This window comes from Aedes albopictus, chromosome 2, assembly GCF_035046485.1.
Source record: "Aedes albopictus strain Foshan chromosome 2, AalbF5, whole genome shotgun sequence".
Lineage (NCBI taxonomy): Eukaryota > Metazoa > Arthropoda > Insecta > Diptera > Culicidae > Aedes > Aedes albopictus.
Window position 1 is genome coordinate 97,060,662 of NC_085137.1, and position 27,409 is coordinate 97,088,070.

Consider the following 27,409-nt stretch of genomic DNA (forward strand, 5'->3'; position numbering starts at 1 on the left):
GAAACTTTAAATTTGATCGTATCAACCCGGAACAAAGCTTTTTAAATCCATATTAGCGTCCAAAGCAACTGTGCAAAATTTGGGAGCGATTGGTTGCTTCCCCGTATTCCGCATTGCGGTTGAAATGTGTATGGAATTTAGTATGGAAAAACGTGCTTTTTTGCATTTTTCTCATAAATTGAAATATTTCGTCTAAAACGATCTAACTAATGACGTCAAAGTATAGCCTAGGATATGCCGAAAAACCTTCCCGAAGACCGCAAAGTAATCCGACGCTTGTGAAAAAAGTTATTCGCCTGGTAACTTAGGCTAAACATTGAGATTTTATTATTGATGTTATTCCTTTAGATATTAAATGTTAAGCACCTTCGGGCAATCTGTACGTTATAACTTTTTTCACAAGTGTCGGATCACTTTGCGGTCTTCGGCAAAGTTTTTCGTCGTATCCTAGGCTATACTTTAACATCATTAGTTAGATCGTTCTAGACGAAAAATTTCAATTTATGAGACAAATGCAAAAAGCACGTTTTCCCATACTAAATTTCATACAAATTTCAATCGCAATGCGGAATACGGGGAAGCAACCAATCGCTCGAAAATTTTGCCCAGTTGCTTTGGACGCTAAAATGAATCGAAAAAGCTTTGTTCCGAAAAATCGACTTTGTTGACCCAGTCTAATAATGATAGTGTGATAAGAAAAATATTTTTTTCAAATGAAATTACAATGAAAATGTGATTTTAAACAATTTAAACTGTTAAGGACATCTTTCCAGTTCTTGTAACTATGTCGACGTCGAGACTTTGATATTTGTGGTCGATTCGCCAGCAATGTTCATTTCCTAACAGCAATTTCTTAAAATTAATCTTAAGAATTGTGAAGTTTTCGTGTCATCAGGAGTACAAAATTTATAATCGACATTTTTGACATAAAATATGTATAATTTTATAACTTCATTATAGCAATATTGTGACACGCATGTATACGCAACTCTTCAACATTTGGGTAGTGTTCAACAATTGGCGAATTACCCTACTTGGGAAAAATAATTAACGACATGTTTTGCAAGTAATTTTTTGATACTGAATTTTTGAATTTACTAAAATTTGTCATTTTTTATACATATACATATACATGTACTATGCATTTTACCCTTTATGATGAAGTATCTCAACCTTATGCTAATTTAAAACAATTTTCATAAAAGAAAGGAAATTTTACAAGGAAAAACTTGGCCGAAGACATCATGGCGTTTTTTCTATCCGTTTTAGAGTTAGGGAACGTACATTAATTACGTCTCGCTTCTAGGGGGAGGGGGGGTTCAGTAAACTGTGACAACCCACATAAACATTTCAGAGGTTTCATTAAAAAAAGTTTGACTAGTGGGGAGGGGGTTGAAAATTAGCAATTTTTGCGTGACGTAATTTATGGACGCTCCCTTATTGACGATTTACTTTTTGGTGAAATTTGAATTTTAAGGTATATTTTTAAATGTCACATGAGAATTGCCCAAAAACACATCCAAAGAAAAAAAAATCACGAATGCTCTGCAAGTTTTCGTCTTTAGTGTGTTTAGGAGTTATTAGCACTGATAATTTGGTGTGGGAAAGTGGGCCTTCTCCTGGTAGATTTTCGTGAGAAATTGCGAAAAAATAAACTCTACATTTTGAGTATTATTTTGGGTTCAGAGATAGCTTTTTCCAGGTCAAACGCTTAACAAATGAATTGAACTCTGGATTTAAGATATAATGAAAATTTGTTTGTTTTGTTACAGCAATGATCTAACAGTTTCCTATATGTTTAAATGCTTTGCTCAAAACAGATTCCGTCCGTGATTCCTTCATGGACACTTGCCAGGATTCCTTTGGGAAGTACTCCTGAAATTCTTCCAGTTATTTTGCTGGGACTTATTAAAGAATACTTTCTGAGATTACTTCAGGAATTCCAAGATTTCTCAATCCTCCAGGAATTCCTTCCTAGATTCTCCTAAAAGTTTCTTTTGGAATGACTTTAAATGTTTGTTTTTGACTTCCAGAAGGTATTCTTGGGAATTTCAGCAATTTTACCAAGGATTTTCGGGATTGCTCATGACGTGCTTTCGGGGATTATTCCATCAATTCGTTACGAGATTCCTTCAGAAACTCCTTCAGGAATTCTATGCGAGATCCCTTTGGGAGTTTTTTCAGGGATTTTTTCAAGAATTTTTATGAGTCTTTCCATCGTGATTTTTCCTGCAGCTGCTTCCGGGATCCTTACAGGAACTTCTTCTGGGAAGCCTCCAAGTATCTCTTCCAGGAATCTTTTGAGAACACCTTCCGGGATTCCTTCGGAAAAATTTTCTAGGCTTCTGCCAGGATTTGCTTTAGGAATTTCTTCGGAAACTTCTTCCGGGATTCCGAATGGAACTCTTTCTGGGATTCCTCTAGGAACTTATTCCGGGAAGTTCATATTGATTGTTTTTTTTTCGAAACTTTTTCAGTACACTGATATTTTAATTTACTAAAAAAAACTGCTAAAATACCCTATTTATTCATAAAATAAGCAATAAATCAAAATTCAAAGCGATGACATATAGTTTTTTTGGTCTTAAATGTCCAGTACAATCCTACGAACAATTTAAGACCAAGAAAATTATATGTCATCGCTTTGAATTTTGATTTATTGCTTATTTTATGAGAAAAATAGGGTATTTTAGCAGTTTTTTCAGTAAATTAAAATATCAGTGTATTGAAATCACTTTTTACCCTTCTTACACCCATAAGAAGGGTATAAATACCGCTTGGAAAACCGACTTTCGATCCGAGGCCCGGAGGGCCGAGTCTCATATACCAATGAACTCAGCTCGACGAACTGAGCAAATGTCTGTATGTGTGTGTGTGTGTATGTGTGTATGTATGTATGTGTGTGTGTGTGTATGTGCGTTACAAAAAAAAGTCACGCACGTTTCTCAGCCGTCTGTCAACCGATTTGAGTTCTCTTGGAAGCAAATGAAAGCTACTACATCCTAGTAGAACGCTATTGATTTTTTTTTCAATTGGACGTTTGGTTACCGAGATATCTCTCGAAGAGTACTTATGAGTCATACATCTAAACTTTTTGAGATTTTTGACCAAGTGTATCATAATAAATATTTCGGCCGTTTGTCAGTCGATTTGGGTTCTCTTAGCACCAAATGAAAGCTACAACATCTTAGTAGATCGCCCAGAAATTTTATTTCGATTGGACATTTGATTACAGAGATATCTTTCGAAGAGTACTTAGGAGTTATACAATTAAACTTTTTGAGATTTTTAACAAAATGCATCATATTAAACATCTCAGTCGTCTGTCAACCGATTTGGGTTCTCTTGGCACCAAATGAAAGCCACAACATCCTAGTAGATTGCCCAGAAATTTTATTTCGATTGGACATTTGTTTATCGAGATATCTTTCAAAGAGTACTTAGGATTTATACAACTAAACTTTTTGAGATTTTTGCCAAGTGCATCATAATAAATATCTCAGCCGTCTGTAAACCGATTTCGGTTCTCCTGGCACCAAATGAAAGCTACAATATCCTAGTAGAACCCTATACAATTTTATTAAGATTGGACATTTGGTTACTGAAATATCTTTCAAAGAGTACTTGAGAGTAATACAGGTTAACTTTTTGAGAGATTTTTGAGAAAGTGTATCATAATAAATATCTCAGCCATCTGTCAACCTATTTGGGTTCTCTAAGCACCAAATGAAAGCTACAATATTCTTGTAAAAGGTTCTGAAATTTTATTTATTATTATATTCGCTTGTTATCTTGCATTAGATTTTGACCAGTCTAAGGTAAATTATTTTTCAATAAATAATGCTGATCTCATATAAAGTGTATCGGAGGCGAATGACTTTTTGTTGAAACCTCTTTAATAAATAAATAAATAATAATAATAATAATAATATAAAGTGTATACTAGCAGGTTATTATTTTCAATAAAATTATAAATAACAAATTACAAATAAACAGGAATTCTTTGAAAACTAACAATTTGTTAAATGAAAGCTTTGAATTTATATACTGTGGGTAAGTGCAAGAACCGGACAGCCAAATTAACTAGCAAATGCCAAAACTGATTTACATAGTAGATATATCATTTTTGTCCTTTTTGCACCATAACTATGAATACCAAGTACTTCGGAGCTAATTTATTCGACTGATTAAGAGATATTAGACAAAGTGTATCTCGCTGATTTTCTTATCCATTATCCATTATCCATGTTGAATATGGAAGCTATTATTTTTAAACATTCCATACAAGATTCTAGGAGGTGTCTGGCATTTCTGGTAGTTAAGTCCATGGTCTGATGCTATTTTGGAAACCAAAACACTAGATGCCAAATCCACAATATTTTCTAGAACTTTTGGTCAATCAATCAAAATAAATTTGTTAAATACGAATAATACAACAATATTTTTAATAAGTGTAAGAAGGGTTCTGTTCACCATAGGTGGATTAAATCGGGTTTTTTTGCATAAACATGTTCACTCCGGCTGTACGCATGATTAACGGTCGAAAAAACCATATGTCATCGCTTTAAATTTTATTTTATAGATAAAAGTGTGCAAAAAATGCGCTCTCAAAAAAAAACTAGGAAGTGCCTTTTGCTTAATAACTTTGGGTAGACGGATCTATTTCAAAATCTTTAAAATAGACGCTGTTCTTGAAACCTGTCTGGTTCCATTGCAAAAAAAAGTTTTAAATTCGGTTGAAAAACGGCCGAGAAATGACTTGTCAAAGTTGGACTTCAGACTTTTTTGGACCCTTGGTAGTTCACGGGAGTTTTCACCCCCTCTGTAGTTTAAGTGTTAAGGTGACGGACGACGGATCTGAGATATCACTTTGTAGGCAGCACCCAAAATGGTGATCGCTCAGAAGTTCTCACTTTCTAAATGGTCGCCTTTTTTGTGAATGGGACAGATTACCCCTTCCTTTCACTCCTGCGGTAGCTGTTCAATTTTCCAGATCCTGACTATCAATTTTTCAGGGCCTATAATGATGAGTTCAGTTGCGATACCATCCTTTCCAGCTGCTTTGTTGGTTTTGAGCTGGTGGATGGCATCCTTAACTTCCCTCAGCGTGGGAGTTGGCTCATTTCCGTCCTCTGCTGCATTGGCACAGTCGTTCCCTCCATTGGCGTTGTCGTGGTCTCCCGTGCTTACGTCCTTCACGCCATTAAAGTGATCGTCGAAGTGCTGCTTCTACTTTCGATTCGCCACCGTCCTTATCGCTGCATATTTCGGCTCGCGGCACGAAGCCGTTGCGGAATGCGTTGAGCTTCTCGTAGAACTTCCGTGTTTCATGGTAACGGCGCAGCAGCTTCATTTCTTCGCAGTCCGCTTCTTCCAGGCGGCATTTATTCCCCCGAAAGAGGCGGTTCTGCTGTTTCCGCTTCTGTTTGTAACGTATCATATTCTTCCAGGTTTCTTGCTGCTGCATTATCGCCCTTGTTGCGTTCTTCTTCTCCAAAATCGCTCTGCACTCCCCGTCGAACCATTCGGTTCGTCAACACCTTTCCACGTACCCGATAGTGCTCTCAACTGTGCTAGTGATATCTAACAAGCACTATCTAATTCAAAAAAAAAGGTGCCTCCGAAGTATTTTCAACCGAAAACGCGAAACCATGCCACTTTAGAAAAGCATCCCCATCGTAAAAATATTATTTCACTGACTGCCAAGCATCAGATGGACGATAATCGTAAGGAATATGGAAAATATTCAACACCTCTCATCCGTAGTGCAACAGAAGAAAAGCGGTAGACCCTTCTTGCGTCGAAAGCCCGAAACCTCTCAAGACACGCTTCTTGTAAGTTTGTTTCGGTTTTCACTCGTCCCGGATGCCGAGATATGCTGGGAGAAGCGGAAAATCTGCTACAAGACCTGATCCCTGACAACCGAATCCGACCATCCGCGCGCATCTTACAGTCCCAGACCTCGTCGTCGTCGTCTCTAAAGAGGTGGTTTGGACTGAGGGAGATAACAATAAGAAACACCTCTTCTTACCCGGTCGACTTTAAACATTGCACTGGAGCGGATCCACCACTCGAAGGAACGAAGACCGCGTTCGCTCGGAAGATCTACAAGATGGAAATAACTGAGGCCCTTGGCGAGCTGCGAGACGGCGACGACAGTTTTGGGTCCGCGGGTGCAACAATATCATAATCCATTCGTTCAAGTGTTTTACGACAAAAATGTTTCGCAACGCTTGCGACGGTATGAAGTGCCAACAGTGGGACAAAAAAACAGCTTCTGCTCCATTCATTCAAGCTTTGGTGCAGTAGAGCTAGAGTTTCCGTTTGTTGGCGACAAGGTACAGCAGTCAGAGGAGGAAGATAGTGCCTTTTTCGAAGCTATGTCCGGAAAAATGCTCGTTACACCAACGCCGGAGCGCCGTCGTCGTCGTCACCGTAGTAGACAACCATGGCGGCGATGCGATGAAAAGTGTTGGAAAAGGTTAAAGTGCCATAACAGTTTTCCCCCTTTTTTCCAGAGTGCTACTGGACTCGACAACGTGTCCCAAACAATAACAAAATATCATTATCACGTTTGGTGGCTTGGCTTCATTCGTGGCGAATGCCACTGCCGTCACTGCAATGTGGTTCCGGGCTTCCGTTTTATTCCCACCCAAGAAACCAGCGCCACCCACCCTCTTAAAGGTATCGCGCTTCAAATTGAATTCACAATAAATGATTCGAATAAAAAACAATTGAAAATTATACACAACTTTTCCCAAAGGCAGCAGGAATTCTCGTCATAATGGTCCCGTAGCTAACCTGTATCATCGCCGACAATTGGCTTTTCCCCCATCGAAGGCCACGCACAGTGGTTCTTTCGGGAACAAAAGGTGGGAAAAAAACACAGAAATATTGAAACTACCTTGTGGCTGTTTTATATAAGGAGTTGAGTTAAAGTATTTTTTGTAGACAAAACTAGCTGTCCCTGGCACACTTTGTATTGTCTACTCCGTTTTTGACGTTTTAAGTCCAAGCCCACACCCCTCTCCTCATCGTTCAAAAAGTATGAAATCAATTTACAGAAAATTCCCAATTTTCCCATATTTTTGTCTCATAAACCTTCCTAGGGAGAAAACTACCAGAACAAAATAAATATGACCCAAATTGCACGGTTCGTTCTTGAGTTATAAGCGGTCCTGGAAGAATTCCCAAGGGGAACTCCTGGAGGAATTTCTAGAGGGAGCTCCTGGAGGAATTCCAGAGGGAGCTCTTGGAGGAATTCCCAGAGGGAACTCCTGGAGGAATTCCTTCGGGAGCTCCTGGAGGAATTCCCAGCGAGAATTCCTGGAGGAATTCCCAGCGGGAACTCTTGGAAGAATTCCCAGCGGAAACTCTTGGAGAAATTCCCAGCGGGAACTCCTGAAGGAATTCGCAGCAGGAACTCCTGGAGGAATTCCCACAAGGAACTTCTGGAGGAATTTCCAGAGGGAGCTCCTGGAGGAATTCCAGAGGGAGCTCTTGGAGGAATTTCCCGAGGGAAATCCTGGAGGAATTCCCAGAGGGAACTCTTGGAGGAATTTCCCGAGGGAACTCCTGGAAGGATTCCCAGAGGGAACTCCTGGAGGAATTTCCCGAGGAAACTCCTGGAAGAATTCCCAGAGGGTACTCTTGGAGGAATTTCTCGAGGGAACTGGTGGGTGAATTTACAGAGAGAACTCCTGGAGGAATTCCCAGAGGGAACCTCGGGAAGAATTCCCAGAGGGAAATCTTGGAGGAATTTCGCGAGGGAACTCCTGGAGGAATTCTCAGAGGGAACTCTTGAAGGAATTTCCCGAAGAAACTCCTGGATAAATTTCCTGAGCGAACTCATGGAGGAATTACCAGCGGGAACTCCTGGAAGAATTCCCAGAGGGAACTCCTGGAGGAATTACCAGAGGGAACTCCTGAAGGAATTACCAGAGGGAACTCCTGGAGGAATTCCTAGAAGGAACTCCTGGAGAAATTCCCAGAGGGAACTCCTGGAGTAATTCCGAGAAGGAACTTTTTTTTTCATTTTTATTAATGTGTATTTTAACTTAAATGCTAATTCTACACTCCCAGAGGGAACTCCTGGAGGAATTCCCAGAGGGAACTCCTGGAGGAATTCCCAGAGGGAACTCCTGGAGGAATTCCCAGAGGGAACTCCTGGAGGAATTCCCAGAGGGAACTCCTGGAGGAATTCCCAGAGGGAACTCCTGGAGGAATTCCCAGAGGGAACTCCTGGAGGAATTCCCAGAGTGAACTCCTGGAGGAATTCCCAGAGGGAACTCCTGGAGGAATTACCAGAGGGAACTCCTGGAGGAATTCCTAGAAGGAACTCCTGGAGAAATTCCCAGAGGGAACTCCTGGAGGAATTCCCAGAGGGAACTTTTTTTTCATTTTTTTAATGTGTATTTTAACTTAAATGCTAATTCTACACTCCCAGAGGGAACTCCTGGAGGAATTCCCAGAGGGAACTCCTGGAGGAATTCCCAGAGGGAACTCCTGGAGGAATTCCCAGAGGGAACTCCTGGAGGAATTCCCAGAGGGAACTCCTGGAGGAATTCCCAGAGGGAACTCCTGGAGGAATTCCCAGAGGGAACTCCTGGAGGAATTCCCAGAGGGAACTCCTGGAGGAATTCCCAGAGGGAACTCCTGGAGGAATTCCCAGAGGGAACTCCTGGAGGAATTCCCAGAGGGAACTCCTGGAGGAATTCCCAGAGGGAACTCCTGGAGGAATTCCCAGAGGGAACTCCTGGAGGAATTCCCAGAGGGAACTCCTGGAGGAATTCCCAGAGGGAACTCCTGGAGGAATTCCCAGAGGGAACTCCTGGAGGAATTCTCAGAGTGAACTCCTGGAGGAATTCCCAGATGGCACTTCCCAGAGGGGAATTCCCAGAGGGCACTTCCCAGAGGGGAATTCCCAGAGGGCACTTCCCAGAGGGGAATTCCTTCAGGAGTTCCCTCTGGGAATGCCTCCAGGAGTTGTCTCTGTGAATTTCTCCAGGAGTTCCTTCTGAGAATTCCTCCAGGAGTTCCCTCTGGGAATCATCTCTCAAAAACTAAAATACATACATCTCTGATTTTTTCATCTGTTACGCCAAATTTCCTGAATTTTCTTATTAAAATATAAAACTAGGTTACCTCTTCGGTCCCGAGACCATGAAAACGTGGAAAAACTAATATAATTGCATTTTTTTTGCACAAACGTACTATTTGACCCTTCCAACGTATTTTCCTGAAAAAAAGGTTTACTGGTTCAAAAGTAACGATTTTTTGAAAATTTTTAGTTTTTAAAAGCCTTGATTTTTAGTAACACCCTATCTGAAAATTTGTCACCCTAATGTCGAATTAAAAATATTATTTTTGATGAAATCGCCAATCACGATAATCGGATTTGCACTATATCGTTTTTCTATGGAATGGCTATGGAATATAAATGATTCTGATAATAAAGCACTTTTCACGAGGCAACTACGCTAGTTTGGCCAGTTTTTACCCAGCGATCACTGTGCCTCACTCCCAATTCGAGGCTATTCCACAACTTGGCCAGCTTTGGACATTTCAAGGAAAAACTTTTCCATCTTTCTAGATCACCCTTGTTCTTCTGTGGAACGAGGTCCGACGAGAGCCAACTACCGCCACATCGCACCAAACCAAGCTAAAAACCAACTTGAAAGAGGAAAAAAAATCGTTAAATGAATTGACTTTGACGGGACCCAAATTGGAACGCTCCACCGTTATTATCATTATTATCGTCATTATTTTCCATTATTTCTCCACTATACCGTTCGACCGTCGGCATTTTCAGCTGCCTGCGGACGAGATAGGTGTGGTAGCTGGACGGACGAGCAACGGCGGAAGATGGTTTAACTTGAACCAAACCAAAAGGCAACAATCGGACCAACCTCCCGCCGCGGCAGACTGTGCTAGTGAGGAGATACCTATTTAGGTGGCTAACCCGAAAGGACGACGTGAAACGGACGCGGAATAGGACAAAGCGATTCCGAATAGTCTTTTGTCAGTTTAGGTACATAGTGTGGAGCCCCCTGTCTCGTTGACCTGTGGACGGACGTGAAGCAGTAGCAGCAGCATTATAAAGCTCAATCATGTCGGATTAAATATTTTATCAAAATAGCAACGATTTCAGGAAATCTCCGCTATCAATTGGCGGTAACACAATGGCCCATTGACGGCGGCGACCTGGCCTGGACAACAATGGTTGAGGGGGATGAGGCGTAAATTGTTGTTGGTTTTGCGCCGTCTATCTTGTGACGGCGGGAGTATTTTGGGAATGAGTTGGATCATATAGGAAGACGGAGGACATTAGGGATGTAGTACCGGTAGTACCAGTACCGAAAATACCGGTATTACCGACCAATTTCTGGTACCGAAATACCGGTACTGATTGAACTTCGGTACCGGTATTTTCGGTACCGTGGAAACTCTCCCGAAATGCTGAAATCCTTCCATTGGTGTAGCCAATCTCTCTTCTCTTCTTGGCGTAACGTCCTCACTGGGACAAAGCCTGCTTCTCAGCTTAGTGTTCAATGAGCACTTCCACAGTTTTTAACTGAGAGCTTCCTCTGCCAATGACCATTTTGCATGTGTATATCATGTGGCAGGCACGAAGATACTCTATGCCCAAGGAAGTCAAGGAAATTTCCTTTACGAAAAGATCCTGGACCGACCGGGAATCGAACCCGTCACCCTCAGCATGGTCATGCTGAATACCCGTGCGTTTACCGCCTCGGCTATATGGGCCCTTGGTGTAGCCAATATGCAACAGAATTAAACAAAAACATTTAAAACCAAGTAGTTTGACAAACAAACATTTCAAATATGCAACCTTTCAGCAAATTCAGCATATAATAGCAATGATTGGTTTAATAAACGTTGAATTTGGAAATGGATTTACTAGCTTAGAATAAAACTTGTTAGATTAGGGTTCCTTGTTATTTCTTTAGTTTTGAGAATCCGTCGTCTGTATTTATCTAGCAGCTATCTATCTGATTTTGGTACTTATAAGGTCATTCCTGTTTCATTTTAGACTGACCAAGATACTGCCTGTGGAACTGCGGAGAATCTAAACAATAGTTCTAAAACAGTTTCATACAACTCATTTCTTTCTATTTTTTTTGTTTAATTAGGTATTATCTGGTTACTTAGATTTCATATTATCCCTATAAACCGGAATTCACAAACGTTACCAGGCATTTGTAAATTTTCTGTGCATCTATTTTGCATACATTTCTTCATTTTAGGTAAAATTTTCCAGTACCGGTATTTTACCGGTACTACCGGTACTGTAAGCCGCAGTACCGAAATACCGGTACTCACCAAAAGTGGTCGGTACTGCGACCCCTAGAGGACATGAGTGCAAGCGATTTTACGGTGCAGTGAACGTCTGTCAGTATAGAGGCACGGTGTGTCTGGTAGAACAAATTTATTACAAAAAAATGGGCATCGCTAATTTTTACGCTACGTGAAAGTTGACGCTACCAGCTTTCATTCAAGCCCAACATCGAAATATTTCATCGGGGGAACTTTTTCATACAAAAATTGGATATGTTTGTTAAGTAGAAATAGGGATTAATTTGGAACCGTGCATTTTGTATGGGGAAAAACAGTATTCTGAAAAAGTTGTTCGGGATCCCTCGGTGGATTTTTTTGAGGGACCCTGCAAATGAAAGCTGAAAACCTCTATTTTTGGAATAGCGAAAATTTGACGATGCCTATTTTTTTGTTATAAACTTTTCCCATACACACGCCGTGAGAGGTGATTTTAGTTGAACGTCAGTGGAATGTGTGAATGACAGTTGACTACCTACGATGTGGAAAAAGCCGGGGGCTAGTTGTAGATTTCTTAGAACAGAGGGCAATCGGAAAAGTAGAAACTTTTAAGAGCGGTAAAGAATATATCTAGCGATCGCTTTACATAGTTACTGGTGTCTTCCAGGTTTCACTGGCGTATAGCAGCACAGATTACACGTATGAGTTGAAAGTTCGGATTTTGGTGCATCGACTGATATGGTTGTTTTTCCATACATTCTTCATTACACCAACGAACTTAACCTCAAAATGACTGACAAATCTCAGGTCATTTTGACAGATGTACAGGGGATAGACAAAATGATCGGGACAGGCAAAACTTTTACTTTTCAAAAAATGTTCAACTAGCTGTAACTTTTCGAAAAATGCATCAAATATTCTCAAATTTTCACTGTAAGTTGATCAACTAGTTGTGTATCAGTGGACAAAATTTGGAAAAGATTGGGCTATTCTGCACAAAGTTATAAAGATTCTACAAAAAGGTATAATTATCCGATAGCCAACTTTGAGCTGTTATATCTCCGGATTCAGTAAACCGAATACAATGAAATTTTGACTATTTATGACTTGTATAATGAGCTTTGAAAAACTCTTGACATAACTTAAAATTCTTAACACGGAAGAAAATTATTACGATTAGTTTATTTTTCTAATAAAACACCAATTTTTCTAAAACTTCAACACCGTTTCAAAACTCAAGATGCTAATTATATTTCATTTAAATTCTCTCTAGTTGTCTTAAATATAAATATGTTTCGAAGGAAAGTAACAACGTAGCTTTCAATTAAATGAAAAAGTATTAGGATGCATATTAAAAATAGACCAATTTACCAAAAAAATCATAAGATAAATAAAATCGCTATGACTTTTTCTCTTGTTAATAATTTAATGTTGTGTCAAACGTTTTTCAAAGCTCATTATATAAGTCATAATGGTCAAATTCATTGTATTCATTGTATTCGGTTCATTGAATCCGGAGATATAACAGCTTAAAGTTGGCTATAGGATAATTATACCTTTTTCTAGAATTTTTTATAAGTTCGTGTAGAATAGCCCGATCTTTTCCAAATTTTGTCCACTGATACACAACTAATTGATCAACATACAGTGAAAATTTGAGAATATTTGATGCATTTTCCGAAAAGTTACAGCTAGTTGAACATATTTTGAAAAGTGAAAATTGTGCCAGTCCCGATCATTTTGTCTATCCCCTGTATAATGAACATTAAAAGGACGGCAACAAGATCGATGAAGTAGAATACATTATCCGTCTTTTTCGTGCATGTGTGTGGTCTGTCAAAATGACCTGTGAATTGTCAAACATTTTGTGGAGCGGACCTGGTGTGATGGTTGGAACACTTGACTATCAGTCCGAGGACCTGGGATCGAATCCCACTCCCGACAAACTCTCAATATGTGAGTTCTTCCTTCGGAAGGGAAGTAAAGCGTGGGTCCCGACATGAACCAGCCTAGGGCTGAAAATCTCGTTAATACAGATAAAAAAAAATGTCAAACATTTTCATGGCTAGCTTTGTTGGTGTAATGAAGAATTTCTTAAATTCGCAAAAGCACCCCTCGCCTTTTTGATCCGTGCACCTACACTCCCGTTCAAAAGTTTGGGGTCACCCCCTCAAAAACATGTCATTTTTTTAGGCCCATATTAGGGGTCGCAGTACCGACCACTTTTGGTGAGTACCGGTATTTCGGTACTGCGGCTTACAGTACCGGTAGTACCGGTAAAATACCGGTACTGGAAAATTTTACCTAAAATGAAGAAATGTATGCAAAATAGATGCACAGAAAATTTACAAATGCCTGGTAACGTTTGTGAATTCCGGTTTATAGGGATAATATGAAATCTAAGTAACCAGATAATACCTAATTAAACAAAAAAAATAGAAAGAAATGAGTTGTATGAAACTGTTTTAGAACTATTGTTTAGATTCTCCGCAGTTCCACAGGCAGTATCTTGGTCAGTCTAAAATGAAACAGGAATGACCTTATAAGTACCAAAATCAGATAGATAGCTGCTAGATAAATACAGACGACGGATTCTCAAAACTAAAGAAATAACAAGGAACCCTAATCTAACAAGTTTTATTCTAAGCTAGTAAATCCATTTCCAAATTCAACGTTTATTAAACCAATCATTGCTATTATATGCTGAATTTGCTGAAAGGTTGCATATTTGAAATGTTTGTTTGTCAAACTACTTGGTTTTAAATGTTTTTGTTTAATTCTGTTGCATATTGGCTACACCAAGGGCCCATATAGCCGAGGCGGTAAACGCACGGGTATTCAGCATGACCATGCTGAGGGTGACGGGTTCGATTCCCGGTCGGTCCAGGATCTTTTCGTAAAGGAAATTTCCTTGACTTCCTTGGGCATAGAGTATCTTCGTGCCTGCCACATGATATACACATGCAAAATGGTCATTGGCAGAGGAAGCTCTCAGTTAAAAACTGTGGAAGTGCTCATTGAACACTAAGCTGAGAAGCAGGCTTTGTCCCAGTGAGGACGTTACGCCAAGAAGAGAAGAGAGATTGGCTACACCAATGGAAGGATTTCAGCATTTCGGGAGAGTTTCCACGGTACCGAAAATACCGGTACCGAAGTTCAATCAGTACCGGTATTTCGGTACCAGAAATTGGTCGGTAATACCGGTATTTTCGGTACTGGTACTACCGGTACTACATCCCTAGCCCATATCTCCGCCAATTTGCGTCCGATTTCAAAACCCTAGGTTTCATTCAAAAGATAATAAGTCAAAGAAACTTTGAACATGATTTAAAAGAAACTTTTTCAAAAAAAAAATTGTATGTAAACTTAACCCAAAGTTGCCAAATTTTCTAAAAAAATGAATATAAACTTACGGCAGTGTCGCTGGAAGTTGGGTCGACCAAATTTTAAGATGAGAGCGGTAATATGACCTATTTTCTATTAGCTTTCAACTGCTTTTTACAGAACTTAGCTAAAAAATCTAGAAAAAACCCAGATTAATCCACCTAGTGGTGATAGTGCCTTTCTCGTCGAATGTACTCAACATTTTTTTCCGGCCATAAGTCGAAGTGTTCCTGAATCCTGAGAATACTCTTGAACGGAATAAATCTTATTTTCTTCTTTTGTCACAGTGCTCGTTGACTCGTCAACGGGGGTGGAGTTGATGAATAATAAATGTATTTGATGAAAAAATTTTCAAAAAAATAAGCAAAACCGCTACACTCATCGGTTTTGATAAAAAAAATTCTGGAAGATTCTAATTTCACTTCAAACTTAAAAATTAATTGGTTTATTTATTTGTGCTCTTCTTCAAAATGTTGAATTCCGACCAAAAATCTCCAAGGGGGGACCTTAAGAGAAAATCTAAATTTGTGTCAGCCTTATTCAGAAAAGCAAGAATTTTATCAAAGCCATAATTGAATTTGGAAACTTATTGATGGCTCATATTCTGACGCTATGTTAAACGGATAGGCCGAGCTGAAAAATATCAGACCTCTCAGTTGACTGCTTGACCACCTTCACTAGCACTGGATGTCGATCATTATCAAGACATTTCGGCATTTTTTTTTTTCTGCGCACTTTAACCTATATTTTATTATCATTTCATTAGTTATAAGAATCATGTAAAATTTGACAAAAAAGTGCAAGCAAGCGAAATTTCCCATATTAAAGCCCATTCAAATTTCAACCGTGTTACAGAGCGCGAGGGCTCAACCAGTTGCATCAAAATTGTTTGCAGTAATTTTAGACGCAAAAGGGGATTGGTGCTATAAAATTTAAATTTTTCCATACAACGTTGATCCATCCTACTGCATAATAACGCCTCAAGAATCTAAAATGATGTAATTTGACAAGATCGCTTAAATTTTTATCAAGATTTTGTTCTTTTACACATATTAATCGCTTGCATCGATTTTGTTCACCTGCGTAATTTCAGCAATGGATCCAAACCTGCAACACTGCCGGTAATCTTAAGTGTGGTCAGAGACTATTTTCTTGCTTCCCGTTTATCTGATTAACGAACATTTTTGATGATTTGATGTTTCGCAAGCATGGGTTTGGTTTAGTTTTTTAATTGGTCATTTCCGACGGGACACCTGGAACCGGTTCCGGAGCACAACCGGTTTAGATAAGATATGAAACTATTTTCCTGCTTACCGTTCATCTGGTTATCGAAAAAGCCGCTCTTCGATGTGTCACATGCCTGGGTTTGGTTCACTTTTTTAATTGACCACTTCCAGCGGGACAGCTGGAACCGGTTCTGGAACACAACCGGTTCAGATATAGTCTGAAACTATTTTCCTGCTTACCGTTCATCTGGTTATCGAAAAAGCCGCTCTTTGATGTGTCGCATGCCTAGGTTTGGTACACTTTTTAATTGGCCACTTCCGGCAGGACATCCGGAACCGGTTCCGGAACACAACCGGTTCAAACATGGTCTGAAACTATTTTCCTGGTTACTGTTCATCTGGTTATCGAAAAAGCTGCTCTTTGATGTGTCGCATGCCTGGGTTTGGTACACTTTTTTAATTGGCCACTTCCGGCAGGACATCCGGAACCGGTTCCGGAACACAACCGGTTCAAACATGGTCTGAAACTTTTTTTCTGCTTACTGTTCATCTGGTTATCGAAAAAGCCGGTCTTTGATGTGTCGCATGCCTGGATTTGGTACACTTTTTTGATTGGCCTCTTTCGGCAGGACATCCGGAACCGGTTCTGGAACACTACCGGTTCAAACGAGGTTTGAAACTATTTTCCTGCTTACCGTTCATCTGTTTATCGAAAAAGCCTGTCTTTGATGTGTCGCATGCATGAGTTTGGTTCACTTTTTTAATTGACCACTTCTAGCGGGACAGCTGGTTCTGGAACACAACCGGTTCAGATATAGTCTGAAACTATTTTCCTGCTTGCCGTTCATCTGGTTATCGGAAAAAGCCGCCCTTTGATGTGTCGCATGCCTGGGTTTGGTTCACTTTTTTAATTGGCCACTTCCCGCAGGAAAACCGAAACCGGTTTCGGAACACTACCGGTTCAAACATGGTCTGAAACTATTTTCCTGCTTACTATTCACCTGGTTATCGAAAAAGCCGCTATTTGACGTGTCGCATGCATGGGTTATGTTCACTCTCTTATTATGCCACTTCCGGCGGGACACCCGGAACCGGTTCCGGAACACTACCGGTTCAGATATAGTCAGAGACTATTTTCCTACTTCCCGTTCATCAGATAATCGAAAATGCCGTGGTTTGATGGGTCGCATGCGTGGGTTTGTTGCATTGTCATATCTGGCCTCTTCCTGGGGTACCGGTCCGGAACACCTAAATGGCCATAACTCCGGAACGGCCGGACCGATCTGAACCATTTTCAATAGGAAACAATGGGACAATGTACCCCGTCGAATGAACCATCGGTCGTTGAAATCGGTTCATATTTACTATCTAAAAATGAGGTGACCTTTTTGTACACACACACACACACACACACACACACACACACACACACACACACACACACACACACACACACACACACACACACACACACACACACACACACACACACACACACACACACACACACACACACACACACACACACACACACACACACACACACACACACACACACACGGGGCAGCAGGGACAGGAGTCCAGGGGCTTGACGAACCCCCCCTTCTGCGAGTCGGGTGGAAGCTTGGGAATTTTTCCTAAGCGAAAACTGTTCACACACCCGTGTGGATTACCACCATTGGCACTTCCTTTGGGAAGTGACCGAGCTTCTGGTTTCCAGACAGCTCAAGCAGAGGATGCCTAGGATGTGGCGGGGTTTTAACAGTGGGCTCTGTTGGATCCCCATAAAAAGCCACACATCTGCAAGCAACTCCGTACAAGCGACCTGGTACCGCTTCCAAAGTGCCTTAGCCCAAACACCCGGAGTGCTAACCGGCACATCAGGATCGATGCCAGTAACATCCTGATTATGGCATACTGGTCAACGCAAACGACAATGGACAAGTTACGGAATACGGATCGGATGGCGACGATGGGCTGGTACTCGTGCTATTCTACTCCCTGAGTAAAGTAGGGTGACACCAACTTGAAACGGCGAGTGGGCTAATGGTACGTTTGCCTCCGTCCCGGTAAAACCTTGGCAGGCCTCCGGATACGTTCATCATCTGTACATCATCTCTGATGCGTACTAGGCTCGGATGAACCATTCCCGACTAACGCTGATCTGGCTCTGGATATGAACCCCATGAAGGAACGTGTCCAACCCTCGCTTGGCCTCCCTGATCCATAGATAACCAAGAGATCACGAAAGCGACTAGTTACAACGGATGGTGATAGCGGTGCGGAGGGGGGACCCTGAAGAATGGAAGATCAAACAACAAACAACGAAGCAGGAGCGGCAAATCCGTTTGCCAGAACTGGGTTGGCGAGGACACCACCATCGCAAACCCAGCAGGTGCAAAAGCTACAAGGGCAAGAGAAGGAGCACCAACAGATGCAGCAGCAGCAATACAGCGCATGGTCGAGAGTACCAAAACTACCAAGGGTAGAAGTAGCCAAAAAGCAGGTAGACGAGCTGCACGAATACGTCGATAAACGGAGCAACGTGCACAAGGACATCAAAGCGTTGGTGATTAAGATCCAAGGGGCCCTTGGATCGGCAGTTAAAGAGTGGAAGAGTATGGCACAGAGAGCCGAAGATGCAGAGAAGGAGCTCTTGGCAGCCAAGACTGCCAGTGAAGCAAGCCGAACGTCGGAAGCGAGAAGGCAGATCACTAACAAAACTGCGGAGAAAAATAGCGTGGTGGAAAGCATCTCCCAGAGGATGCAAACTACACCCTTTTTCACGCCGAAGAGACCAAGGGCATCGCCAGGAGAAGTGAGACCCGGTGGCTCCAAGAAACATAAGGACGCCCCCGTTACTGGTGCACGCCATCCAGTAGAGAATGTCGTCGCAGACGGCCATACCCCGTGGCAGGTCGTCGGCAAAAGAAAAGCGAAGTCGGCCGGTAAAAGCAGGTCCGACAAACGGAAGCTCATAAAGAGAAAAAATAAAGGTGAAGCTCTCATCGTCAAAACAAGTGACGACTCGTACGCGGAAGTTCTGCGCACCATGCGGACTAATCCGGACCTTAGGGAGCTAGGGGAAGACGTGAAGAAAATTAGGCGCACCCGCAATGGGGAAATGATCCTCGAGTTAAGAAGGGATCCAAAAGGAAGCAGCTCCTCCTACAAAGAGCTTACCGAGAAAGCTATGGGCGATAAGGTCGAAGTCAGGGCCCTATGTCCGGAAGCAACCCTCCTATGCAAAGACTTGGACGAGGTCACATCGGAGCAGGAAGTTGAAGTAGCTATGAAGGAGCAGTGCGAGCTAGGAGAAGCCAGGATGACCATCCGTGTAAGAAACGGACCTTCTGGCACGAAGGTGGCATCGATCAAACTACCGATCGATGCAGCCAATAAGGCACTAAGAGTTGGCAAGATCAAAATAGGCTGGTGTGTGTGCCCCCTGAGTATCTCTCAGCAACCGGAAGTGTGTTTCAAATGCCTAGAGTACGGCCATCTGGCAAGAGATTGCAAAGGACCTGACAGAAGCAAACTATGCAGAAGGTGTGGTGAGGAAGGCCACAAAGCTCAGGATTGCAGGAAGTCCCCGAAGTGCCTCATCTGCGCAAACACAGAGAACAGCAATCATCCGACAGGTGGCCGAAGATGCCCGGCCTTCAAGCAAGTGAGTGCAACTAAGTCCCAGTGGAGGTAATCCAAATCAACCTCAACCACTGTGAGACTGCACAGCTTTTGCTGCGACAAGCCGTTGTGGAGCAAAACTGCGATGTTGCTATTATTTCGGAGCCATACCGAATCCCCCCCCGAAGATGGAAACTGGACAGCAGATAGGGCGAAAACAGTAGCAGTCTGGACAGCGGGAAGATATCTCGTGCAAGAAGTGGTGTACTGCGCAGATGAAGGTTTTGTGGTTGTGAAAATCAACGGAATTTTTATATGTAGCTGCTATGCCCCACCAAGATGGACGATAGAGCAGTTTAACCAAATGCTGGACAGGATAACCGAGGAGCTAATCGGCCGAAGACCAGTCGTCATTACCGGCGATTTTAACGCTTGGGCGGTCGAATGGGGTAGCCGCCTCACAACCCCAAGAGGAAGTAGTCTACTGGAGGCCCTAGCTAAGCTAAACATAGACATCGCCAACGAAGGTAGCACCAGTACGTATCGTAGGGAAGGTAGAGAGTCTATCGTCGACGTCACCTTTTGCAGTCCTGTTCTGATGGGAGCGATAAATTGGAGAGTATGTGAGGAATACACCCACAGCGACCATCAAGCCATCCGGTACCATATTGGAGGCAGGGCTCGGCTGGAGTCACGTGGGACACAAACGAATGAGCGGAGGTGGAGGACAGCGAACTTCGAAAATGACGTGTTTGTGGAGGCGCTAAGGCTGGAGAGCAATTCACTGAACCTCAGTGCAGACGAGCTGGTAGCGGTACTATCCCGCGCGTGCGACGCTACAACGCCAAGGATGGGAAAACCAAGAAACAGTCGACACCCCGTCTACTGGTGGAACCCAACGATTGCTGATCTGCGAGCACAGTGCTTACGAGCTAGAAGAAGGATGCAGAGGGCTAGAAATGACGGTGATAGGGAGCAACGTAGGTTACCTTACAGAGCAGCAAGAGCCGCATTGAACAAAGCGATCAAGCTCAGCAAGAAAGCCTGTCTTGACAATCTCTGTCATAAGGCCAACTTGAATCCATGGGGTAGTGCGTACAAAGTAGCAATGTCGAAGATAAAAGGTCCTGCGGTACCACCCGACAGATGCCCGGAAAAGATGAAAGTTATCATCGAGGCACTGTTTCCGATTCACGAGCCGACAATCTGGCCGCCCACACCGTACGTCAATCAGGATACCCACGATGAAGAAATCAGGGTGACTAACGAAGAGTTGATCGCGGTAGCGAAAGTCTTGCCAATCGAGAGAGCCCCTGGCCCGGACGGGATACCAAACGTGGCCCTAAAAGCAGCAATCTACGAAAACCCGGATATGTTCAGGAGCACAATACAACATTGCATTCAGGAGGGCAGTTTCCCTGACATCTGGAAACGACAGAAATTGGTGCTACTGCCAAAGCCTGGGAAACTTCCCGGCGACCCATCAGCGTATAGGCCGATATGCCTATTGGATACCGTTGGTAAATTGTTGGAGAGAGTGGTCCTAAACAGGCTCACGAAATACACTGAGAGTGAGAGCGGTCTATCAGAATTGCAGTTCGGATTCCGGAAAGGCAGGAGCACTGTAGATGCCATCAGAACGGTTGTGGATGCTATGCAGACGGCGCAGAAGCAACAGAGAAGGGGAAACCGTTACTGCGCGGTGGTCACCCTAGACGTCAAAAATGCTTTCAACAGTGCCAGCTGGGCAGCAATTGCCGATTCGCTGCACAGGCTGAGGGTACCTGAGTATCTGTGCCAGATTCTGAAAAGTTATTTCCAGAACCGCAGATTGATCTACGAAACAGACGCCGGAAAGAGGAGTGTGGCTATTACGGCGGGCGTTCCACAGGGATCCATTCTGGGCCCGACTCTCTGGAACGTCATGTACGATGAGGTTTTGAAACTGAGCCTTCCCAGAGGAGTAAAGGTCGTCGGATTTGCGGATGACGTGGCGCTGCTTGTGATCGGAGAAACACGAGAGGAAGTAGAAGTACTGGCCACGGAGGCGATAGACACGGTGGAAGACTGGATGCGGGAGAAGAAGCTATCTCTAGCTCACCACAAGACTGAGATAGTTGTCATCAGCAACCGGAAGAATGTGCAGCATGCAACAATTGTGGTTGGCGAGTGTACTATCGACTCGAAGCGCGAAGTCAGGCACTTGGGAGTGATGCTAGACGACCGACTGAACTTCAACAACCACGTTGACTACGTCTGCAAGAAGGCCACGGTGGTGATCTCGGCACTATCCCGGATCATGCCTAACAACTCTGCGATCATCAGCAGCAAGCGGAGACTACTAGCGAGCGTATCATCATCCATCGTCAGATACGCAGCCCCAGTGTGGTCGTCGGCATTAAAGACTGGAAGAAACCGCGCCCAGCTGAACCGTACGTCCAGGCTGATGGCGATGCGAGTGTCGAGTGCGTATCGAACCATCTCGTCAGACGCCGTGTGTGTAATAGCCGGGATGATCCCTATCTGCCTTCTACTGGAAGAAGATAGCGAATGCTACAGGGACCGAGGCACAAGAGGAATTCGGAAGAGAGCGCGAGTCAGCACACTACACAAGTGGCAGCAGCAGTGGGATAACGCTGCGAATGGCAGGTGGACTCATCGTCTAATTCCCAACGTGTCGATGTGGATCACCAGAGCACACGGGGAGGTTAACTTCCACATGACACAATTTCTGTCTGGTCATGGGTGCTTTAAGCAGTACTTGTACAGATTCGGCCATGCCAGTTCACCGATCTGTCCTGAGTGTCGGGACACAGAAAAAACACCGGAGCACGTCATCTTCAGTTGTCCAAGGTTCGCGCATTCGCGAGGAGAAATGGCAGCAATTGTCGGCGTCGACGTAAATGTGGAAAATATCGTCGAACGTATGTGCAGCGACGAAGAAAAGTGGAACGTAGTTAACAGGACTGTAGTTCAGATCATGGTTGTACTACAGCAAAGTTGGCGGGAGGAACAACGATCGGTTTCGGGAGACATTCCTTCGCCGGGAAACTCTCTGACGGAGTAGAGCCGAGGGCTAGTAGAGTAGAACGCGTCGTAGCACCGGTCTGGGTCGTCGGAGCGCCAGTGAACCGGACGCCAGGACCCACCGGCATCGCTGGAGTGACTTCGGCACCCTGCCGGTAAGTTCGTAATGTCCGCAAGGCGTAGAAGATGTCTGCCTCCGGGCGGGTCTGCGCTGAATGGCGAAAAATGTAGGAAATTAACAAATTACTAACAGGAGCTAAATGGTTCAGCATGACGCATGTTGCTTGCTGATTGGCGAAACCTAACAAATTAACAACAAGAGCTAAATGGCTTAGCATGGAGGTAGCGAAAGAGCATAGAAAATTTTAACAATAACAGCGTAGAATAACAAATTGGTGATGGTGCACAAGGCACATTACGCCTCCCCTCCGAAGAAATACTGCATGGTGGTACCGGAGGGGAATTTAAGGTGGAGGTGAACTAGGAGAGTGTTTTTAGTGGGTAGGCGCACATTCGAATCCCACACAGCGTCTTTTGAAGATTTTTGGACTCCTAGAATAAAAAAAAAAAAAAACACACACACACACACACACACACACACACACACACACACACACACACACACACACACACACACACACACACACACACACACACACACACACACACACACACACACATACATACACACAGACATCACCTCAATTCGTCGAGATGAGTCGATTGGTATATAACACTTGACCCCTCCGGGGGCTCTATCAAATTTTCGTTTTTGGAGTGAACATATAGCCTTTCGGTACACCTTGGTGTACGAGAAAGGCAAAAAGGTTATTAAGTAAATTAATCCTTGATGTCATCCACCAAAAGTTTGGGGTCACTTTCGTAAAACATGGAAAAGTGATTTGGTGATATCTTCGTCATCTATAGTTCAATTTTAATTATTTTTGGCTCATTTCAAAGATAATTAACTAAATTTACGTTTGATGTCTTCAACTTAACGTATTTAACGATTTTTGTATATAAAAATGTTATGTAAAGTTAGCACATTTTACCACGCTTCAAAAAATGAGGCAACTTTACGTTAAGTTTTAGTATGTAAATTTCAACAAATATGTGTGGTTTAATGTCTTGTCTATGCAGTAAGTATCATTCATTTTGTTTCAAATAAGCCAAGAAGAATTAAATTGTCGGGGCCCGTGGCGTAGTTGGTCACACGTTCGCTCCATATGCGGATGGTCTTGGGTTTGATTCCCAGCCCCGGCACTTGCAATTTTTCGTCAGTTGCTCTTCACCGAGAGCGGCTGACACTGACCCTCTTCTGAGCCCCCATGGCTCAAACGGACCCGGATACCTGGAAATCAGCGAACTGCTACTCATAATGGACCCCCAATCGGACTCGAAAGGAACAACGGCCATCCATCATCCTTGTGCTCATCATTCTACCATGTAGTAGAAAAGTGAAAGCAGCAGAAAGGCAGCCATTTCAATAAAGTAAAATAGAATACATCTAGGCGCTGTACAATACTGTAGGTGCAGCTGTGAATTGAAGTCGCTCACGTAGTGCCCTAGTGGACAATAGAGCTGTAAATTAGGTTAAGTGATTAAGAATAAAAAAAAGAAGAATTAAAATTGAATGAAAGATGACAAAGATATCAACAAATCACTTTTCCATGTTTTGTGACCCTAAACTTTTGGCCGATACATCATTTTGAGGGGTGACCCCAAACTTTTGGTCGATGACATCAAGGATTAATTTACTTAATAACTTTTTTTCTATTTTTTTTTTTAGTTTTTATTTATGTGAATTTTAACTTTGTATGCTAATTCTACACTACTTTTTTCTAGATTTTTTTAGCTAAGTTCTGTAAAAAGCAGTTGAAAGCTAATAGAAAATGGGTCATATTACAGCTCTCATCTTAAAATTTGGTCGACCCAACTTCCAGCGACACTGCCGTAAGTTTATATTCATTTTTTAGAAAATTTGGCAACTTTGGGTTAAGTTTACATACACAATTTTTTGAAAAAGTTTCTTTTAAATCATGTTCAAAGTTTCTTATTATCTTTTGAATGAAACCTAGGGTTTTTAAATCGGACGCAAATTGGCGGAGATATGGGCCTAAAAAAATGACATGTTTTTGAGGGGGTGACCCCAAACTTTTGAACGGGAGTGTATGTCGATCTAGGTGCAACATTCTCGATTGATTGCACAGCTACCGTAAAGCTGAAAAGGTTGACCGTGTTTACATCCAACGAATTGGTCTTGTTGACGTTGATGGTAAGACCTGCCGCTGAGGAGCGATTGGCAAGATCATCGAGCTTGCTCTGCATATCAGAGCGCCGTTGAGCTAGGAGAGTGACGTCATCAGCCAGTTCGAAATCATTTAGGTGCTCCATGGTAATGGGCTGCCACAGCAATCCACGTTTGGTTCACGATCAATCGCACCTACCAGGATCTCGTCGATTACGATGAGTAGCAGTGATAGGATACATCCTTGCTTCACTCCAGGAAAGACTCGGATGGGATCGGACAAAACACCGTTGTGCAGTACTCTGCACGCAAATGCCCTGTACTGTGCTTCAATGAGGCCGATGATTTTCTTAGGGAAACCCTTGCGCCTGAGGGCTTCCCACGTGTTTCCGTGATTGAGACGGTCGAAAGCTTTTTCGTAATCAATGAACACCAGATAGAGAGACTCTTGGAATTCATTGATTAGCTCCAGAATGATACGGAGCGTGACAATATGGTCCACACAGGATCGTTCGGCACGGAATCCTGCTTGCTGCCGTCGGATAGTTGCGTCAATCTTCTCCTGTATCCGGTTAAGGATTACTTTGCAGAGGACTTTGAGAACAATACACAGTAACATGATGCTCTGCCAATTATCGCATACAATCAGGTCACCCTTTTTGGGTAGCTTTACTAAGACGCCTTGCATCCAGTCGGCCGGAAATGTCACAGTTTCCCATATGTTGTAGAATAATTGATGCAGTAGTTGTGCGGATACTACGGGGTCAGCTTTGAGCATCTCAGCTGATATGCGATCGACTCCTGGGGCTCTGTTCGATTTCATGCTACGGATGGCTGTTTCTATCTCCTGCACTGATGGAGCTTGGGTGTTGACACGGGTAATGCGTCGAATCCTTGGCGGATAATGCCGAGATGTTGATGGTGTGACCGACACTTGAAAAAGGGTTCAAACCAGCGTTTCAACTGGTCAGCCGGGTCGGTCAGTAACTGTTCAGATGTGTCTTTCACGGGCATCGTAGCATTCATGTTAGTCCCACTAAGGCGACGTGAAACATCGTAGAGGAGACGAATGTCGCCTGTGTTTGCGGCTTTCTCGCCTTTGTCGGCTAGGGAGTCAGCCCACGCTCTTTTGTCTCGTCTACATGAGCGTTTCACTTCTTTCTCGAGAGCCGAATAGCGCTGACGGGCTACGACTTTGGCTCCTCGTGTTTTCGTCCGCTCTATCGCGGCTTTGGCGTTCCTTCGCTCCTTTATTTTCCTCCAGGTAACATCTGTGATCCACTGCTTTCTTCGGGTGCGCAGCTCGCCCCCATTATTCTATTCGGTGGCGATAAAGGCGTCCTGGATGGCGCTCCATTGATCTTCTACGCTTCCACCTTCTGGAATATTCGCAGCACGGTTCTCTAGCTCCTCGGCGAAGGACCTTTTCACCGCAGCGTCTTCCAGTTGGCGTGTGTTGAACTCCTGGCAATGCGCAGTCGGATCTCGCCGATTAGGAGATGATGGTCCAACGCAATGTCGGCGCTACGTTTGTTCCGCACATCAATTTTCCGTACCTAACGCCATCACGGAAAACCCAAGTCACTTTGTGCACTGGTCGATGAGGAAAGAGCGATCCCCCAATCTCCATGTCATTGTTATCACAAAACTCTGCAAACAGCTCTCCATTTTCGCTCATTTCTCCGAGACCATGGCGTCCCAAGACGCGCCCATAGTCCGAGTTGTCGGAACCAACCTTAGAGTTGAAGTCGCCCATGAGGATCTTGATATCACCTTTCAGAGTCTTGTCCACGACAGCATTCAGTTGACTGTTAAAGTTCACTTTCTCTTGCCATTCGGCAGCATAACATTGGATCTTGGTAAGGTTTCGAACCCGTGTTCTGAATCTGGCTACAACAATCCTCTCATAAATAGGTTCTCACTTCATGAACGCAGCGTGGGCGTGAGCGCTGAGCAGGAAACCAATTCCACGGTGGCGATGAGTGTGTTCACCTTGTAGGCCATAATATAGCAGAATTTGACCCAACGCCAATCTGTGTTCTCCAAAGTTCGGCCAACGGACTTCGCTGAGTCCTAGATCTCAAATTTCATATGGCATGCCTCATTGGCTAGTTTGCCAGTTTACCCTGCTGGACTAGGGTTAATACATTCCAAGTTCCAATTCTTGTCCGTTGTTTCGCGCTAAAAGTCGTTGCCGTTGAATCAGTTCGTAACCTTTTATTTTCGGTTTCTGTAACGTTTTTTTGGGTTTCGGAAACAGTAGATTGTTGGCCTAAGGTCCCCTATCTTCCGTTGTTTGAGCCACACCTCCTTGGTGAACAGACGCTCGAGACGTAGCTCCTCAATCTAGCTGAACTCAGAAGCACAACAGTGCCCAAGCTGCACTATCAGCTAAGCACACAACACCTAGGTGGCGGTCTTTGTCATCGCTTGTCCCGTGGAAGCATGAGGTAGGAGCTCCTCAACGCTCTACTTTTTGACTCGCCGTTTTGCAGCCCAAAACAATACAGTGGCTATAGTATATTTTTACATTTTCTATATTTCAGCCATTTTCCATCTGGTTTACCTCATTTCGGAGCAAATTTTCCCACACATGCATCCGGAA

The 27,409-nt window shown here is 43.2% G+C and overlaps 1 protein-coding gene across 2 annotated transcripts in view; it reads right to left on the minus strand.

The window, feature by feature from the left end:
• Positions 1-27,409, minus strand: part of LOC109419778 (uncharacterized) — a 399,312-nt gene that overhangs the window by 231,227 nt on the left and 140,676 nt on the right. The gene's annotated exons all lie outside the window — the stretch shown is intronic.